This window comes from Narcine bancroftii, chromosome 10, assembly GCF_036971445.1.
Source record: "Narcine bancroftii isolate sNarBan1 chromosome 10, sNarBan1.hap1, whole genome shotgun sequence".
In the NCBI taxonomy this organism is placed as follows: Eukaryota; Metazoa; Chordata; class Chondrichthyes; order Torpediniformes; family Narcinidae; genus Narcine; species Narcine bancroftii.
This window is the reverse complement of record NC_091478.1, coordinates 6,972,390-6,990,188: the sequence shown is the minus strand read 5'-3', so window position 1 is coordinate 6,990,188 and position 17,799 is coordinate 6,972,390. Positions and strand designations below refer to the sequence as shown.

At 42.5% G+C, this 17,799-nt stretch overlaps 1 long non-coding RNA gene across 1 annotated transcript in view; it reads right to left on the bottom strand.

Moving 5' to 3' along the window:
- The window catches only part of LOC138744110 (uncharacterized), a 92,692-nt gene extending 84,667 nt beyond the window's left edge, over window positions 1-8,025 (bottom strand). Inside the window, exons 1-2 of the long non-coding RNA XR_011345291.1 lie at window positions 7,831-8,025; window positions 954-1,079 (exon numbers count right to left, since the gene is read on the bottom strand). This is a non-coding gene — a long non-coding RNA (uncharacterized lncRNA). The remainder of the gene's footprint in view (window positions 1-953; window positions 1,080-7,830) is intronic.
- Window positions 8,026-17,799: the final 9,774 nt, after the last annotated feature.

Sequence of the window (17,799 nt, the reverse complement as noted above, 5' to 3'; positions counted from 1 at the left end):
CACCGGCCGGCTCTTCATCCTGGGAGCTCCGCCATTTTATTCGAACGTAACTTTATTCAAGTAGCTGCTGCGGGCAGGGCATGACCGGGTCACTTCACTGGCTGAATGTTTGCTCCCATCTTCACCAAGGGGTTGCATGTTGCTTTGGACAACATTTACTTTTAAAATGTTAAGCTTCTATTTATTTTAAAAATTTATTTTAGATGTATTTATTTATTTCCTCTTATTTTTGCTGGTTGCTTTAATTCCGGATACCGGGGATTTTATACAAGTACGATGTATATATGCATACACCAAAATTCTTATTTGCCACAACAAACGGTTATACCAACTGTACTCCATTAAACCTTCGGTGATTCATGTACAAGAATAACCAGGATTCATTGAATGACAACATATTGCAATCTCTCATGTTTTAAAAAAAACCCTCCATCTTTATTGTTTTCCTAATGATCTTTAAATTTTCCATGTGATGTCCTTTTTCATTCCCTTAATCTATATTTCTACTCGGCTCTCCCCCTCCCCACACACAAGGCCCTCTGCATCCTTTTCACAGTTCAAACTGCATCTCAACTTTGTTTGGAATATAATACATCAGATACCCTCATCCAAACTATCGATACAGATGGTACATTGCTACACCCAATGGTCACAATCTCCCAAGCCAAAAAATGTTCTATTTATTGCAACTTATTGTTTTCTGTTCATTGACAAATATTCAATCCACATCACATATTAAGTTCACTATTCATCACCTTATCAAAGGTGTTCTGAAAGTCCAAGTATACTGTATCATATCAATTGATTCCACTTCAACCATTCTATAAACAACAGCCACATTAAAATTATATCTAGCATGTTGTGGTGGTGATAAGTGTAAGGTCCTTATTAGAGTGAATCTGTGGAACATGCAGTAAAAATAGTCTAAGTTAACATTTGGTTGCAGTACTAACCTCCTTCACACAGTGAATGCATTGCTCAAACAGACTGACAGTGTTCTCTGTCGACGTGCTCTGAATCTGTGTGCAGGCCCATCCCTCAATCCCAGAGGAAGTAACGCTTGGTACCATATGGCCAACCTGTAATAAAGCAGAAATAAAAATATGATGAAAGGTCATCAACCTGTAAACTTAACTGAGTTTCTCTCCCATCAGATGCTGTGTAATTTGTACATTCTCTGTTTTACAGTATCATCTGAGAAATGCAAACCCTTTTGGTTTATTAGAACTCCAAGCTCATAACCGGGAGCATGGAATGCAATGAGTAAGCACCTCAGTGACTTCCCTGATACAAGAGTTTACAGCATCATGAGGAATTGTGGTCATCCCCCAATTACAACTGGAGATGATTCTGTGACAAAATTGTTGGAGTCAGTAATGTCGACAGCCACTGCAAGCAGTTTGTACTCTCAATTATTGTTGTAGCAAATCACAAAGCTCAGTAGTGCTTTCATACAATGCTTCCTTGTAAAGATCAATCCATATCAAACTTGTATACGCTGTCTGTTCTGTGCTGCTCTCCACGTCCCCTTGCCATTTGGAGAATTTCTCCTCTTGCAGTCATGCCCTCACCACCTATTTATCAGGCAAAACCCAAAGTGTAGAGCTTCCATCTACGTATTCAGTGCTTTCAATCTAACCAGTGTGCAAATTAATATTAAAAAGCTTCATTCATCCAGTTGATAAATTTAAATTTAATTAATTTAAATTATGCACAAGTTTTAATAGAAGCATTGTCTTTTCATTCTGAGCAATGGCCAAATTAAATTAAGGAATGCATTGATCAGATTGATTGATTTCAAATCAAGTTTTAATCATATATTAATTTTATGGAAAAATTATGGTTGCTTTCAAGCTAAATGACTTCCCCTTGCATGCAGATGACAAATTGATAGGTTTTTAAGGTGTAAAAAGGCATTAAATTTTATGTAGAAGGACCTAACCCAATCAAGGGGATAGAAGGTTGGTAAGGTAACTTGACCACTATGTGTGGGAGAGCTCTCCAATGATATCAAAAATAATTTTGCTGTATGGATCAGAGCAAAGTAAACAAAAGATAAAGATGAAGGAGGAGAGTGAGTGTAGAGAAGAAAAGGCTGATATGCAACAGTAGAAATTGGAAGGATGGCTTCACTATTAAGTTGGTGTCGAAAGACTCTTCATCACTTCTCAATCCCAAGCAGGAAGTACAAAATGACACCAATGTGGAGATAAGACAGTGCTGGGAAAGTAATTCTGTGATCCCTGGCATCCAGCTCCAACTTCACTGTGCAGATAGAATATTTGCAGATGGAAGGTACCTCCCTTTAACCCTTTAGTGAAAGTGGATTTCTGGTGGAGAGCACAGGACTCAAAATATCCTCACTTAAGTAAAGAAACAACCAAATATAGAACAAATTGAGGGATGTGTTCCCCAATATGCATCAAGAATATATTACAAAATAATTATAGCCTGGTCTCAGCTATTGATGTTCTGCTCTGTGGCGGATTACAGAATATAATATGGAGATAAAAAGCTGGTTGGATGGTGCCATAACAAAAATCTTGCTCTCTCTTACCATATATCAAGAAGACCGAGTTTATTGTTGATTTTATGCAGGGAGTCCAAGGAACTGCACATCTGTCCACATTGATGGAACAGAGATGGAGACAGTTAGTAGCTTCAAGTTCTTGGGAGTCCATATATCTGAAGAACTGTTCTGGAGCCAGCACATTGACTCAACCATGAAGGCACACCAACACTTCTACTTTCTGAGGAGATTTGGTATGTCGTCACATATTCTAACATAAATGTACTGTGGGTAGAATCCTTACTGGAAGCATCACAGTAATTAGAGTGTCCAGGAATGCAGAAGGCAGCAAACATAGCCAAGTTCATCAACCTCCCATCCAGAGAAGACACCTACCTAAGGCACTTCCTCAAGAAGGCAACCAACATCGTAAAGGACCCCCATCACCTTGATCATATCCTCTTTTTGCTGCTCCTTTTCTGGAAGAAGCAGATATGCCTGAAGTTCAGCACCTCTAGGTTCAAGAACAGTTTCTTTCCATTGGCTCAGATCCTTGTTGCATTTCCTTTACAAAGGACCTGTTTGGCTGCAGCAAGTAAGATTTTTGTCCAATGAACAAGATCATAAAATCATAATCATTAATATTGGAAAAGTTGCAGTGTAATCCAGTAGCTCATTCGATCAATTCCTATCGTGAACTTTTCAAAAGATCAACTGTATGCAAACAATAGTCAAAAGCAATAATATTTTAGTGGGAGCCTCGATGATTCTTAAAGCAACTTCTTTCTTAGTTAATGTCTATCACACCCACACTCTGTCTCATGCCATGAACAGCAAAGTAACCTAGAGGTGGATATTCAGAAAAGCTTTCCACACACATGGGTGTATTTGGAACCATGGCAACAAAGGGAGTATGCCCCAAGTTTACAAATTGTGGCAATCTTCCAACATTTCACCAGATCGACGATCAATCTTTTCCTTCAGCTCAATGAACTTTCAGGCAAATGTGAACAGTATGATGATCAAGAACTGGGGCAAAGCCAGCACATAATTTTGAATAATTGCATCATTGTTCAGTGGCTTAGTTGGTGGTCTGGCTTGACTGAAATCATAGAGTATGGGAGAAAATGCTGGATCCTGATGTCAAAGATTATGTTCATTTCTGTTGCAGCTTCTCATCTGCAATTCCTCATGGGTGTCCAGATTCGATCAGGCAGAATTTTAAATCTATTCTGTTCAGTGTGGTAACAGTGCTACGCAGCCTGACAGAGGACATCCTTGGTGTGAAGAATGGATTTAATCTTCACATGGACTGAGCGTTAATCATTTCTATCAATGCTGTCAGAAGCATATGTTTCTGTCACAGATAGATTGCCGAGAATGAGGTCAAGTAGGAGACTGTACACGAGAGACTGCAGATGCTGAAATCTGCAAACAATCTGCTTGAGAATCTCAGCAGGTCATGAGGCATCAATGGGGAAAAAAGGAAATGGTGATGTTTTGGGTGGGAACACTTCATCAGGACTAAGAGTGTTGGGGAAGAATAACCGGCATAATATGGACAGGGGACAGTGGAGATTGGTGAAGGATGGGAGACAGAGGCAGTTCTTTTCCAGGTTCAAGAGAGAGAGAGAAACAAATGGGTCAGATTGTAGATGAGTTATACACGATGGAGTGGAGTGATATGTAGCTATAAAGACTGCCAATGCTGGTCATGTAGGTTTGTTCAGTCATTCCAAGCTAAAGCTTAAATCTGACAGCTATGCCTTTCAGGACTAAGCCAACTTTATGCCATTGCACCATTCCAGGTGATGGACAGTAAAGTCCCCAATCCAGAGTACATTTCAATGCTTCTTCTAAGTGTTTTTCAACAAGGAAAAGCACTGAATCATCAGTTACGAGGATGGTTGATAGTAATCAGCAGATTTCCTTCCCCAGGTGCTCTAATGGTTTAAATGTTGAGGACAAATATAGCCACTCCTCCAGTGATCCTTTGTGGTGTATCCACCTAATGAATCTGTCCAGCTTTCCTTGTTACCTTCTCTTCCTTATCCCATCAAACTGAGTTAGCAGATTTTAAAATGTTGACTCGTGTTTGAGTAACTGGTATTGTTAATGTCAAACTTTCCAAAAAAAATGTTCAACTGCATTCTTACAACATTGAATATTTATTGAACTTTCAAAATGCAAGTTGAAATTTGCAAATGTTTGTATTTTCCCTTGTCTAGTTCTAAAATGTCTTAATGCAAAATGTTCAATGATTTTGTAACAAATGTGAAAAATAAATAAATGTAGTAAAATTTTGAACTACAAAATACTCATCATTTAATATTAATATTCAAGTCGTAGACTTCTACAATTAAAGGAGACAGGCCATTGGCCCAACTTGTACATGCCGACAAAATTAGTCCCATTTGCCAGCATTGGACCCATATTCCCTATGCCTGTCTAGCTATCTTGTAAACATTACAATTGTTCCCACTTTTACTTCTCAGGTCCCTTTTAAATTTTCCCCTCTCACCTTAAATCTATGCCGCTGAGTTATAAATCACCCTAACCAAGGAAAAATGATGAAGACTATTTATCCTATCTATGCCACTCATGATTTTATAAGCCTCTACAGGGTCTGCCCCAGGAAAATTCCCAGTTTATCCAGCCTCTCCTTGTAATTCATGCCTATAATCTCATGAATCTATTCTCCCCTAAACACGAACAAAATACTTTCAACAAAAGTAGTAGCGTCTTATTTTAAAATTTCACTAGTTTTTTTTCCCTCCCAAATATCTCTCTGCCTAACTTCTTTCTGACCCTACAACTCTTCAAATGCCATACATGATCACTCGAAAAATTAGTTGCCAAGCCCCTAGGCTCTGATAATCCCTTCTTAAACCGCTTGAATTTTCTGTACTTTCCTACCTCTGAACAAGCTTTTCATCATCTGCAATATTATCTTATTATATGGCTTAGGGTCAACATTTGTTGGATGATCCTCTTTAAAATACCTTGGGGCATTTTGCGACATAGGGGGCGAGAATACAGTACAAATAAAGATGTTGTTTTAATAAATGCACAGCCGCACATTTACATCACCTGTTAAGAATGAACAATGTTAAATAACTCTTCAATAGTTTACAAATCAGTTATTAAAATACAACTATTCCTCATGAAATAACTCAAAAGTAACATCTTCTGCCAATCTATGTAGAACATTTTACATTCCCTGCCAAGAAATTCATCTGACACGGAGAGCCTCAAGCACAACATTTAATAATGACTTTATATTCTACTGCACTTTCAATATTTGCTTCTGTTGATTACACTGGAAATGGATTTCAGAACCAAGTGGAAAGTGGAGTCACTATTATATAAACCTCACAATCTACTGGGCAGTTGTGATGCTGGCTTGTATGCCTCCAAAACCTGGACTAGCTCCAAGGTCTACACATCCAGCTTTATGGTCCTATTTGCTCTCTGTCGGCTACATCAAGTGGGTCACGTCTCTGCCCTAGCCAAAGACACCAGATTCCCAAAACAGACAATATCCTGAGCTCGATGATGGGAGGAAATTAGCAAATGGACAGAAGAGAAGGACCTGTGAATCTCTGGTCCACGTCTGGTCACGAAGAAGCATTCAACCTAATATCGAGAACACTGAAGCTATCTATCAAGAGTATATAGAAGCCCTGTGTAAGAAGCAGAAAGATTGCCCCAACCCACAGTTACTTAACCGTTGACTGTCAGCCAATTCCCGCCCTACTTGCAAAAGAGTCGGCAGTTCCCATAATTTAGAACCCACGATATAAGACAAGCAAGTCATTCTCAATCCAAAGGACTGCCTCAGAAGATTACTTTTAACATTTCTCTTTAGATCTCTGCAACAAGTTCTATAAACTATGGAATTACCAACAGAGAAGACGCTGCTGTCACAATCAGTCTAACTTGTAACCTTGATGAATAAAGTAGCAGAACCATAAAATACCAAACTACATCAGAGAGAATGAATGCAGACTGGGAGATTGTTTCGTTGAGCACCTTTGCTCTGTCTGTGACAGTAACAGGGACAATCCAGTGGCCAACCATTTCAACTCCACACCCCATTCCCACATGGACATCCACTGACAAATCAAGGCCACCCGTAAATTGGAGGAAAAATGCCTAATATTCTGTCGGGAGACTCAAACTCAGCCGATTCGCTTGGAAATGTTCCCCAGGAGCCATTTTTCAGACAGTCCAGCGTGGATCACAGGAATTCCTGACGTCAATCAAACCCTCAGCGGCCCGTGGCGTCTGCGGCCAATGGCCTTCAACCAAAGTGCCAGCCCGGGTCAGGTCGGGTCGGGGGTCGGGCTGGGGGCTCCTCACCCCTGCCTTGTGATGATGTGATACTGGAGATTACATAAATTGGAGGAAAAATGCCTAATATTCTATCGGGAGACTCAAACTCTCCTATCAGATGGCATTAACATTGACTTGTCCATTTTCTGTTAGGTCCCTCCCCTTTTCCCTATCCCTCCATCTCCTTTCCTCAAGCTCTCCACCTCCTTCCCTTTCTATGCAGAGAGCTATCCCCTTCCCTGATCACCTCAGCTCTTTTTCTCTCCTGCCCTCCCACCGATTCCACTAATGACCTCTTGCCCCATGGCCTGTGTGGGCTGGTCCGCACGAAATGCTTGCTCTAAAGGACTGCACAGGCTTTATTCCTAGAACTGCAGTTTAAAAAATAGGGAGATCACAGGTGTTTTTAGAGGATTATAACACCCCAAAGCAAAGAACGGATCATAAAACGTTTAAGAGAAAGAATCAACATGTCCATTTTAAAAACTCCAAAAGTTTAACCTAAATAAAATACAGTACAACTCCGATTATCCGAAATCCTGTTATCCGAAGCTTTAAAAAAATTGGATCAATAAGGAGATCTGAAATTCTCACTTCTCTGAATTTTTTTCGGAGCCGAACTAACCGAGGACGTCGGGCTCCCGGGCACCAGCGAGACCCTCGGGCTCCCGGCACCAGCGGGGCCTCGGTGAGGAGGTGTCGGCGATGGCCAGCATTTTTTTGGGTGAGAATTAAGCTTTATTTTAATGCTTACAAAGCCGTCCCTTCTTGTTAGTTGTTGTACAAACACTGATACAAGTGATTTGCTCTGGGCTGTTTTTTTTTATGGGCGGGACTGGGCCCATTTCGGATAATCGGGATTGTGCTGCAGTTATCAAAAAATACGAAACGAGTGAAATCTTCACTCGGTTTATAAGACTTAATAGCTTGAACTGTTTCGTGAGAATGAAAAACAGATATTGTTCCGTTTAATTGGTCAAACTTACATGATTTTCCCCATTGAATCGGTGATCAATGCAGTCACACCTGATCAATTACACCTCCAAACCAATGGCCGAGACGGACCTGGGGGGGCACCGCATTTACACGCTCTTTATCGGCGTGAGGTCTGCAATTCAAGCGGCCTCTCAAGTCAGTCACCCCGCGGTCCCACCGCCTGCCTCCGGGAGCTCTGGGCTTTAATCCGCTCCCCCCCGCCCCGCCTTAACATCCAATTTGGTCGGAGGGATGTTAAAAATCGACTCGTTTGGTGGGAAGGTGGAGTTGAATCCTCCCCTTAATCTCCAGTGTCACATCATCACCAAGGCAGGGGTGAGGAGCCCCCCGACCCACCCACCCCCCCCCCGACCCCCGACCCACCCCCCCCCGACCCCACCCCCCCCCCGACCCCCGACCCCGAACCCCGACCCACCCCCCACCGACCCGAACCCCGACCCACCCCCCCGACCCGACCACCCGACCCACCCCCCCCACCGACCCGACCCCCGACCCCACCCCCCCCCCGACCCGACCCCCCGACCCACCCCCCCCCCGACCCGACCCCCGACCCACCCCCCCCGACCCGAACCCCGACCACCCCCCCGACCCCCGACCCACCCCCCCGACCCGAACCCCCGAACCCACCCCCCCGGCCCCGAACCCCGACCCACCCCCCCCCCGACCCGAACCCCGACCCACCCCCCCCCCGACCCGAACCCCGACCCCACCCCCCCCCCGACCCGAACCCCCGACCCACCCCCCCCCCCGACCCGAACCCCGACCCACCCCCCCCCCGACCCGACCCCCGACCCACCCCCCCCGACCCGACCCCCGACCCACCCCCCCGACCCGACCCGACCCCCGACCCGACCCGACCCCCCGACCCGACCCACCCCCCCCGACCCGACCGACCCCCGACCCACCCCCCCGACCCCGACCCACCCCCCCGACCCGAACCATCCCCACGACCGACCCCCGACCCGGGCTGGCGCTCTGTTTGAAGGCCATTGGACCGCAGACTCGCCACGGGCCGCTGAGGAATCCCTGTGATCCCCGCCGGACTGCCTGAAAAAGGGCTCCTGGGGAACATTTCCAAGCGAATCGGCTGAGTTGGAGTCTCACCTCCCAATCGCGGGGGGGGGGGGGGGGGGGGGGAGAGGGGTGGCGGGTGGCGGCGGGGGGGGACACCAGCTTCTCCAGCTCTTCACCGCGCTCACGGCTTCTTTCGCCACGAAGAGTCGGGGGTGAAGTCCTCGCCTCTCATTGAAACCTCGGCGTTTCGCGGAGCCTCTCCCATCCCGGCGCTGGGGTCCAAGTTCAACCCCCCCCCCCTCCTCCCCCCACAACCAGACAGAAACGTCTCGGCGCGTCTTTACTGTCGATGATTTAATGAATGGGAATCGATCGACTTTCAGTCGTGTTGTCAGCGGACTCTATTAACCGGTGGATGAGAGAGGAAGGCGTCCGAAATCTACTGACAGACCACAGAAGATTCGCCGATGCCTGATTTTCACTCGGCAGAAAGGATCCGAGGATAAGATTCCAACACGGCCGATCCAGAGCCGGCGATGAGGTCCCCGCCAGCGCCCGGTGCCAAGGCACCTCACTCCCGGGACCCCCCCCCCCCCACCAGTGCCAAGGCACCTCACTCCAGGACCTTCCCCTAGTGCCAAGGCACTCACTCCAGGACCTTCCCCCCAGTGCCAAGGCACCTCCCTCCCGGACCCCCCCCACCTGTGCCAAGGCACCTCACTCCAGGACCTTCCCCCCAGTGCAAGGCACCTCACTCCCAGACCCCCTCCGCAGTGCCAAGACACCTCACTCCTGGACCTACCCCTCCCCACCCCCAGCAAGTCCATTCTAGCCTGCCATTGCCAAGCTCAGCGTCCTCGTACAGACCCGGCGGATACATTTAGAATTAATTGGTGAGGGGAGGGCAGCACCCAGGGTTCAGTCAATCCGGCAATGTGCCCACCTCCTTTTTGAACTTCCCTGCAGTGAGAATCAACTTGAATTATTTAATGTTCTGAGGAATGATGGCTGAATTGTTTTTGAATAAAATTGTAGGTGGCATCCTGCTCCTCAATACTGGGTTTTATGATTCCATGTAAAACAATCTATCTGATTAAAATGTTCCAGAAAATAATCTGTTGCCACCATAATCACTCTTGTGGCAAATCTGTGATTTGTTTTTGTTTTAAATGACTTATCTAGGTCATATTGTGACTAACATTTTAGCTCTGCTTTCATTTATGACATTAGATGGGTGAGTGCATCTTATAATTTGCACGCTTTCATTTGGACAGAAGAAAAGATACATTGGGGTATTGAAACAAGAGCCGTGCAAACCTCACCTTTCACCCAGAATTGGGAAGCATCCTGCACTGTGATATCCTTCATGACCCAAGTGGCTCACCGTTGCCGCACCACCATGGCGAGGACACAACCAAGGTCCGAAATTGGGTCGCCCTGCTTCATTTTTTTTAAAAAGAGGTAAGTTAAACTAGGGATTTTCCCCCTTTATTTACATTTTTAAAAGATTCATTCAATCTAGCCTCTGTTCAAAGAAACTGCTGTCGACACTTCAGGTCAGGAACCTTTAGTCTCCCTAAATCTTATCGAATTTTTTGAGGAGGTTACTCAGAAAGTTGATGGGGGCAAGGCAGTGGATGTTGTATGCATGGACTTTGATAAGGTTCCTCGGGGAAGGTTAGTTAGGAAAGTCCAATCATTAGGTATTCATATTGAAGTAGTTAAATGGATTCATACAAAGGTTGAAAGGGAGATGCAAGAGAGTCATATCGGAAGCTGGTGACTAGTGCTTGGTCTGGATGATGGGGTGGTCAATTGGATTAATAAGTATGCGGAGAGGTGGATAGTGGTGAAGGGTTTCAAAGCTTGCAGAGGGATTTAGGTCAGTTAGAAGAGTGGGCTGAAAGATGGCAGATGGAGTTTAATGAAGATAAGTGTGAGGTGTTACATTTTGGTAGGGCTAATCAAAATAGGACATACATGGTGAATGGTCGGGCATTGAAGAGTAGAACAGAGGATCTAGGAATAATGGTACATAGTTTCCTAAAGGTGAAGTCATGTGGATAGGGTGGTGAAGAATGATTATGGTATGTTGGCCTTTATAAATCAGAGCATTGAGTAGAGGAGCTGGGATGTTATGATAAAATTGTACAAGGCATTGGTGAGGCCAAATTTGGAGTATTGTGTACAGTGTTGGTCACCAAAGTATAGAAAAGAGATCAACAATTTGGAGAGAGAGCAGAGAAGATTTACTAGAATGTTGCAGGGGTTAGAGGGCCTAAATTATATGGAAAATTGAAATGTTAGCCCTTTATTCTTTGGGATGTCTAAGGTTGAGAGGTGATGTGATTGAGGTATTTAAAATTATTAGGGGTATAGATAGAGTTGATGTGGTGAGGCTTTTTCCTTTAAGAAAGGGGGAGATACAAACGAGAGGAAATGAGCTGAGAGTTAAGGGGTAAAGTTTAGAGGTAACATGAGGGGGTACTTCTTGACTCAAAGCCTGCCTCTAAAGTGGTGGAGGCAGGCTCGATATTACCATTAAGGAGAAGTTGGATATGTATATGGATGGGAAAGGAACGGAGGGTTACGGGTTGAGTGTAGGTCAGTGAGGTTAAGTGGGAGAAAGTGTTTGGCATGGATTTGAAGGGCTGTAATTGTTATACGGTTTTATATATATGCCAAACATTGACAGATTAGGTAAATGGAATCACAAGAGACACTGTTATCATTTCAAGAGCAAAAAGGTAACTAGAGAGAGAATTTGTTCCCTTAAAGATTCATCCTTATGTTAAGCCACACAATGATAAAGGGTTTTTCAACCCAAAACATATATATATATATATACACACATATATATATATATATATATACATATATATATATATATACATACATATATATATATATATATATATATACATATATATATACATATACACACATAGCTTAACATTCCAGAATCTGCAGTTTTATTGTATTTCATTGGTGGATAGAACAGTTTCTCTGAAAAGTGCAACACCAGTAATTGCTTGGGATTATTGAAGGACACGTTGAGATCTGATGGATCACAATATCCAGGCTGCGAGGAGCTCCTGGTAGGAAGTTGTCACTGAGGATTTTGATGCTAGGGAATTTTTGATGAACTCTGTAGGTTTCTGGTGAGACCACACTGGGAGTACCACCTCCAGCATCATGCAAAGAAAGTGCTGGAGAAACTTGACAGGTCAGACAGCATCCATAGAAAGCAATAGACAATTATGTTTTGGGTTGAAAAACCCTTTATCATTGTGTGGCTTCACATAAGGATGAATCTTTAAGGGAACAAATTCTCTCTCTAGTTACCTTTTTGCTCTTGAAATGATAACAGTGTCTCTTGTGATTCCATTTACCTAATCTGTCAATGTTTGCTGCCTTGATTTCTCTTAATAGTCATGATTATGTGGAGATCAAAACAGGTTGGCTTGGCCTGTTCTGCTCGATGGTTCTATGATTGCCTCCTTGATTTTTCTCGTGTACAGCACAGCTGTTTCTCGACCCAAGTTTCTCACTCTCGAGCTGGTTGCTAAAATTATTTGTGCTATGATTAGCACTTCCTAGAGGTGTCGTTAATTCTGAGATCATTAATTAAACTTGCTTCATTATACATTACCAGATCCTGTAAAATTGCCTGTTTCCTGTTTGGTTTCATAATATATTGCTCTTGGAAACTTTCTTGAATGCATGCCATGAATCAAACCCTATGGCAAACATTTCTAATTATTATTGATGCAATCTTTATGCAGACTAAAGTTACTCATAGTAAATACACTCCTCTTTCTACATGCTCCTATTAGTTTCAATTTGTACTCTTTCCTCCAATATTATTAATTTTCTGAGACCGCTATTCACCTCTCCTAACACTGCATTCTTTCCATTGTTATTTTTTTCTTCTTCTCAAATGGGCTCACAGCTATATTTATTTCATTTCTTATTAGCAAGGATTCCCAAAACACTTTCCTTCTCACTAGTGCCTCCTAAAATGTCAAGTATGCCCTTGAGGCTTGCACTCAGTCTTGATTTCCATGTAACCATGCTTCCCCGTGGCTGTAAAGTATCTGTGTTAAACTGTATTCAGTTTGTCTGCATTGATGATATTGCACAATCTTGGATAAAGGATCTTTAATGCTGTCTTTTCCTAGTATTACCCTGTCTATTGTGTCTCTTTATGCCTTTCTTTTACCTGCCCCCCACCCCACCCCAACCACTGCTTTATATTTTTGTCTTCATCTAGTTTCTCCATGACTCCCAACTGGTCATGTCATCAGTGTCAATAGTAAATGTTCCACCAGGATGTTGATTGCAGTCCTGCCCGAGTATAGCCAAATGAACATTGTGCAGGGAGGTGGGACTAGAAAGGGGTGTTTGGGTTAGTGCGGACTAGAAGGGCCTAATGGCCTGTTTCCGTGCTGTAATTGTTATGTTATGTTGTGTTATATATTTTACAATTCAGCAATGGATTACCAATTATGTTATGTTACAAGTCCCATTTCCACCAGAACCTGTTCATTATCTTTTGGAATCTCAATCATACCCACTTGTGTTCCTGCTTTTGTTAGTATGTGGGAGTAATCTGGAGTTTGCTATCTCAAGTCCAGCTTTCTAATTTATTTCCTGACTCCCTATATTCACCTTACTTTTTTAAACACAAGGTTGGTAACAATATGTTCAATGGCCAGTGGATGTTCATCCTCCAAACTGCCCCTAACCCTCCCCCCACTCCATATTGTCTATACAGTTATTTCTTGATTCAAGATTCCTCTATTGTCATGTATATGTAATATTGCATGAAATTGCCTTCTGCTTGCCATAAGGCAGACAAAGAGTCGCCATTAGTGTCGCACAGTGCCACTGTCTCTCCACTCTCCTGGGTCTGCACCAACAGCAACTGTGGCAGCTCGAGCACCAACGTGGCAAGCAGGCATACCTGGAGTCATAACAGACAGCTTGTCTGATTTTCTTGCAAATGAATCTTCATTCAGTCTTCAAATGAGCCTGATGGTCAGTCTGGAGTATGATCTCCTCTCTAAACATGTTATCCATGAAGATTTCTACCTGGTGAAAGCAGTGCAGTGATTTCAGCCACTGTACTAACTCCAAACGGTGGACTTCCAGCAAATGCCAGAAGTGTCCTTTGCTTTTCATTATGCATAGGGTGAATATCCCATCCGACTGAGCTGTCATTGCCATGGCTTGTCCTTGCATTACATCCTTCACTTTCTCAATCAGACAATATTAGTACTGTACGCTATTTCACTCTGAGCACTACTTAGAATGACTCTAACCTCATCAATTGTAAAGAAATGGAAATTTTTGGTTTCAAGGCAAGATAGCAAAACAGATCAAATATTCCACTTGGGACTATATCTTGTAAATTAAATTAATTCTACTTCCAAATTTTGTAAAATTTCATAAAGCCAATTTGTCTTGACAAAAAAACTTTAACATTTCCCTATAATGAAAATGATGAACCCATTTGAAAACACTTATCCTCGATATGCAACGGAAGTAACAGTAGATTAATTGTTTTTGATGGCCTCAGGCAATCACCTAATCAATTTCATGGGTGGTTATCAATAACCTCCAATTCATAGTGGGGAAATAAAACTGTTTAATGGAGCAACGAACAGTCTGCTGAAGGAACTCAGTGGGTTGAATAACATTAATGGGAGGTAAAGAATTGTTGATGTTTTGGGCCATCAGGATCCTGGTGAAGAATCTACAGTTTCTCGTGAACCGAAAGCTGCTTTATGCTTGAATATCTTAACCAGCTGACACATGAGTTAAAATGCTGGTGATTCTATGTTGCCAAACACCACAATAAAACTAAAGGAAATATTAAAGTGAACTTTTCTAGATATCTTCTGGCTTTATCTGCTATTCGAATGGTACTGCCTCATTGAGGATTTGAGTTAAAATAATAAAAGTCACCAGTGCCCAATCACATTTTGTCTTGGATCCAATGGTTTGTAATTTTAAATTGGAACTGATCTAAATGGGACAGATAGAGAGAAGGTTAACATTCGGGTCCAATCCACCTCACTATTTTCATTATGTTAAAATAAGTCGTGTGCAGTTGGTTATCAATCAAAAATGAGATAACTTGGAAACTGTGAAAGTTGCCAGACAAATTTTATCTAAAGCAGATGAAATGGCTGACAGGTTTTTATAAATTGCCCCTGGATAAGCTAAAGATTAAAATCAAGAAAGTGGGAAAAATTAAAAAGAAAATGACCTAAAATTGTCAATTTTTCCAGATTAACCTTCTGAAATCCAGACAAAAGGAAAATCTTTGATAAAGTGCTTATATTTTCAGAATCTGTTTCAAGATGTTCTTCTCTGCATTTGGTTACACAGTGTTCAAGAAGCTTTAAAATTCTCTTCACAACACAAGCTGGTATGGTTCCTGTAGGAGTGGGGAAAGCCCTGGAGTGTTAGGCCAGCATTGAGCAATATTTGCCACTTGCCTAGTGTGGCTAAAAGTCAAAGACAAAAGACAAAGGAGGAAAAACCCAACACCCAACCCCAACCCACCAATTTTCCCTTGCAACCGCTGCAACCGTGCCTGCCTGTCGCGCATCGGACTTGTCAGTCACCAACGAGCCTGCAGCAGACGTGGACATTACCCCTCCATAAATCTTCGTCCGCGAAGCCAAGCCAAAGAGTGTGGCTAATAATGAATGCATTCTTGATTAGAAAATAAAAAGGAGTGGTAGACAATTCTATTGTGTATGTGATTTCCATAAACATTATATTTTGTCATCTGACACACACTTGGTGGGCTTTATTGAAGTATCACAGCTGGTTCACTTTCTTCTCACTGCTTATAATCTGCTAAACTAGTGTCTTGTCCAAGTGTAAACACCATGGAATTCAATTGGATGGGAAACTGAAACAGTGAAAAGGAGAGCTTGCAGGGTGGTCAGATGGACTGTTCAGAATGACCGCTCCAGGCCATTGAAGAAAAAAATTCCAGCCTGAAATGAGCCATTCAGCGAGTGCCCATGTTCTCTTTCAACAGCTCCAGCAGATCTGGTAAGTCTTGTTTTGGGTGTCAATATTCTCTGATGAAGTTTGCTTTTACTGTTGGACAGAAGCCTTAGTAAAATGGGTGGCGTCTGATCAATTCACTTCACAATTTCAAATTTTAAAGAATTATTGAGAAGTTTTGCACTGAATGGTGATAAAGGTTCATATGGTACCATATTGCAACAAATGCATCTACCTATTGCAAGCCTGAATAACAATTAACATTTGCAGCTGGGGTGAAAATGTCAGCACAAATCACACCTGAATCTGACATCTATGAACACAATATATCAAGCAGTAATACTTTTTAAAAAAAATCATACAATCTCACAGTTTTTATGACATTCTTTTTACCAGTTTGTCAGTTTCAATGGTAAAACAATTATACAATTGAGGGATTGGGTAATGTGAAAATTAAAATATGTAAGAATAAATAGTAAACCAGCATATTTATATTTTGCAACATGTATGAAAGTGTCAAAAATAGCAGCTTGTATGTTAAAGGCCATTGTATAGTCCAGGTGAATTACTTTATTATTAATGTTTTAACTGACTTTTTCCTGTTAAACCTGTCCCATTTCATGGTGTGTATAAGCCTCCTGTATGCAGCATATTGCTCAATGTCAAAGTCTGAGAATAAATACCAGCTGCAGTTTCTGTGATCATTTCATCTTTTGAATACTGGCCCTGCTTTTCCTTGTCATTACTGTTTATGTCATCTCGATTGTCTGCGAGGAATGTTATATGTGCACGCTTACTCCTCACCAATAGCCACACAATTTTCTTGAAACAGAGATGCATTTTTCATTGATGCCAAGTTTGTTTCATGTTTCTGCAGATGAAGATCATTGATGTAATATTTTTTTCTCCTGGGATGAAGCGATTGATCTAACAAAATTCTTAGATCGGCTCATATCCTGATCCAAAGGCTGAATTAAATAATCCTCAGAATGCAGAAGTTTTCAAGAACCAAGAAATATTTATGGCTCTCAGATTATGACCTTGGAAAAGTGTTTGCTGCTCTGCAACTGATCCATTTAGAACCGCAGAACTATTGAACACTGCAGCACAGAAACAGGCCCCTTCGGCCCTTCTAGTCTGTGAGAACTTTTTTTTTGCCTTGTCCCACTGACCTGCACCCAGTCCATGGCCCTCCATATCTCTCCCATCAATGTACGTCGAAATTCCTCTTAAATGTTAGAATTGAGCCCTTATTCACTACCTCAGCCAGCAGCTCGTTCCACACTCTCACCTCTCTCTGTGTGAAGAAGTTCCCCCTAAACTTTTCCCCCTTAAACCATATCCTCTGGTTTGTATCTCACCTATCCTCAGTAGAAAAAGCCTACTTATATTAACATTGTCTATCCCCCTTATAATTTTAAATACCTCTATCAAATCTCCCCTCATTCTTCTATGCTCCAGGGAATAAAATCCTAACCTGGTTAACCTTTCACTGTAACTCAGTTCCTGAAGTCTGGGCAACATGCTAGTAAATTTTCTCTGCATTCTTTCTATCTTATTAACATCTTTCCTGTAGTTAGGTGACCAAAACTGTACAGAATTCTCCAAATTTGGCCTCATCAATGTCTTGTACAACTTTACCATTACATCCCAACTCCTATGCTCAATGCTTTGATTTACGAAGGCCAATTTTGCCAAAAGCTCTCTTTACAACCCTATCCACCTGTGACTCCATTTTTAGGGAATTATATATCCAGATTTACAGATCCGTCTGTTCTACTAAACTTATGTCCTTCCAAAATGCAATACCTTAAACTTGTATGCATTAAATTCCTTTGCAAGCTTTGAAAATCTTCTTCACTGTCCACAACGCCTCCAATCTTAGTGTCATCTGCCATCTTGCTGATCCAATTTAC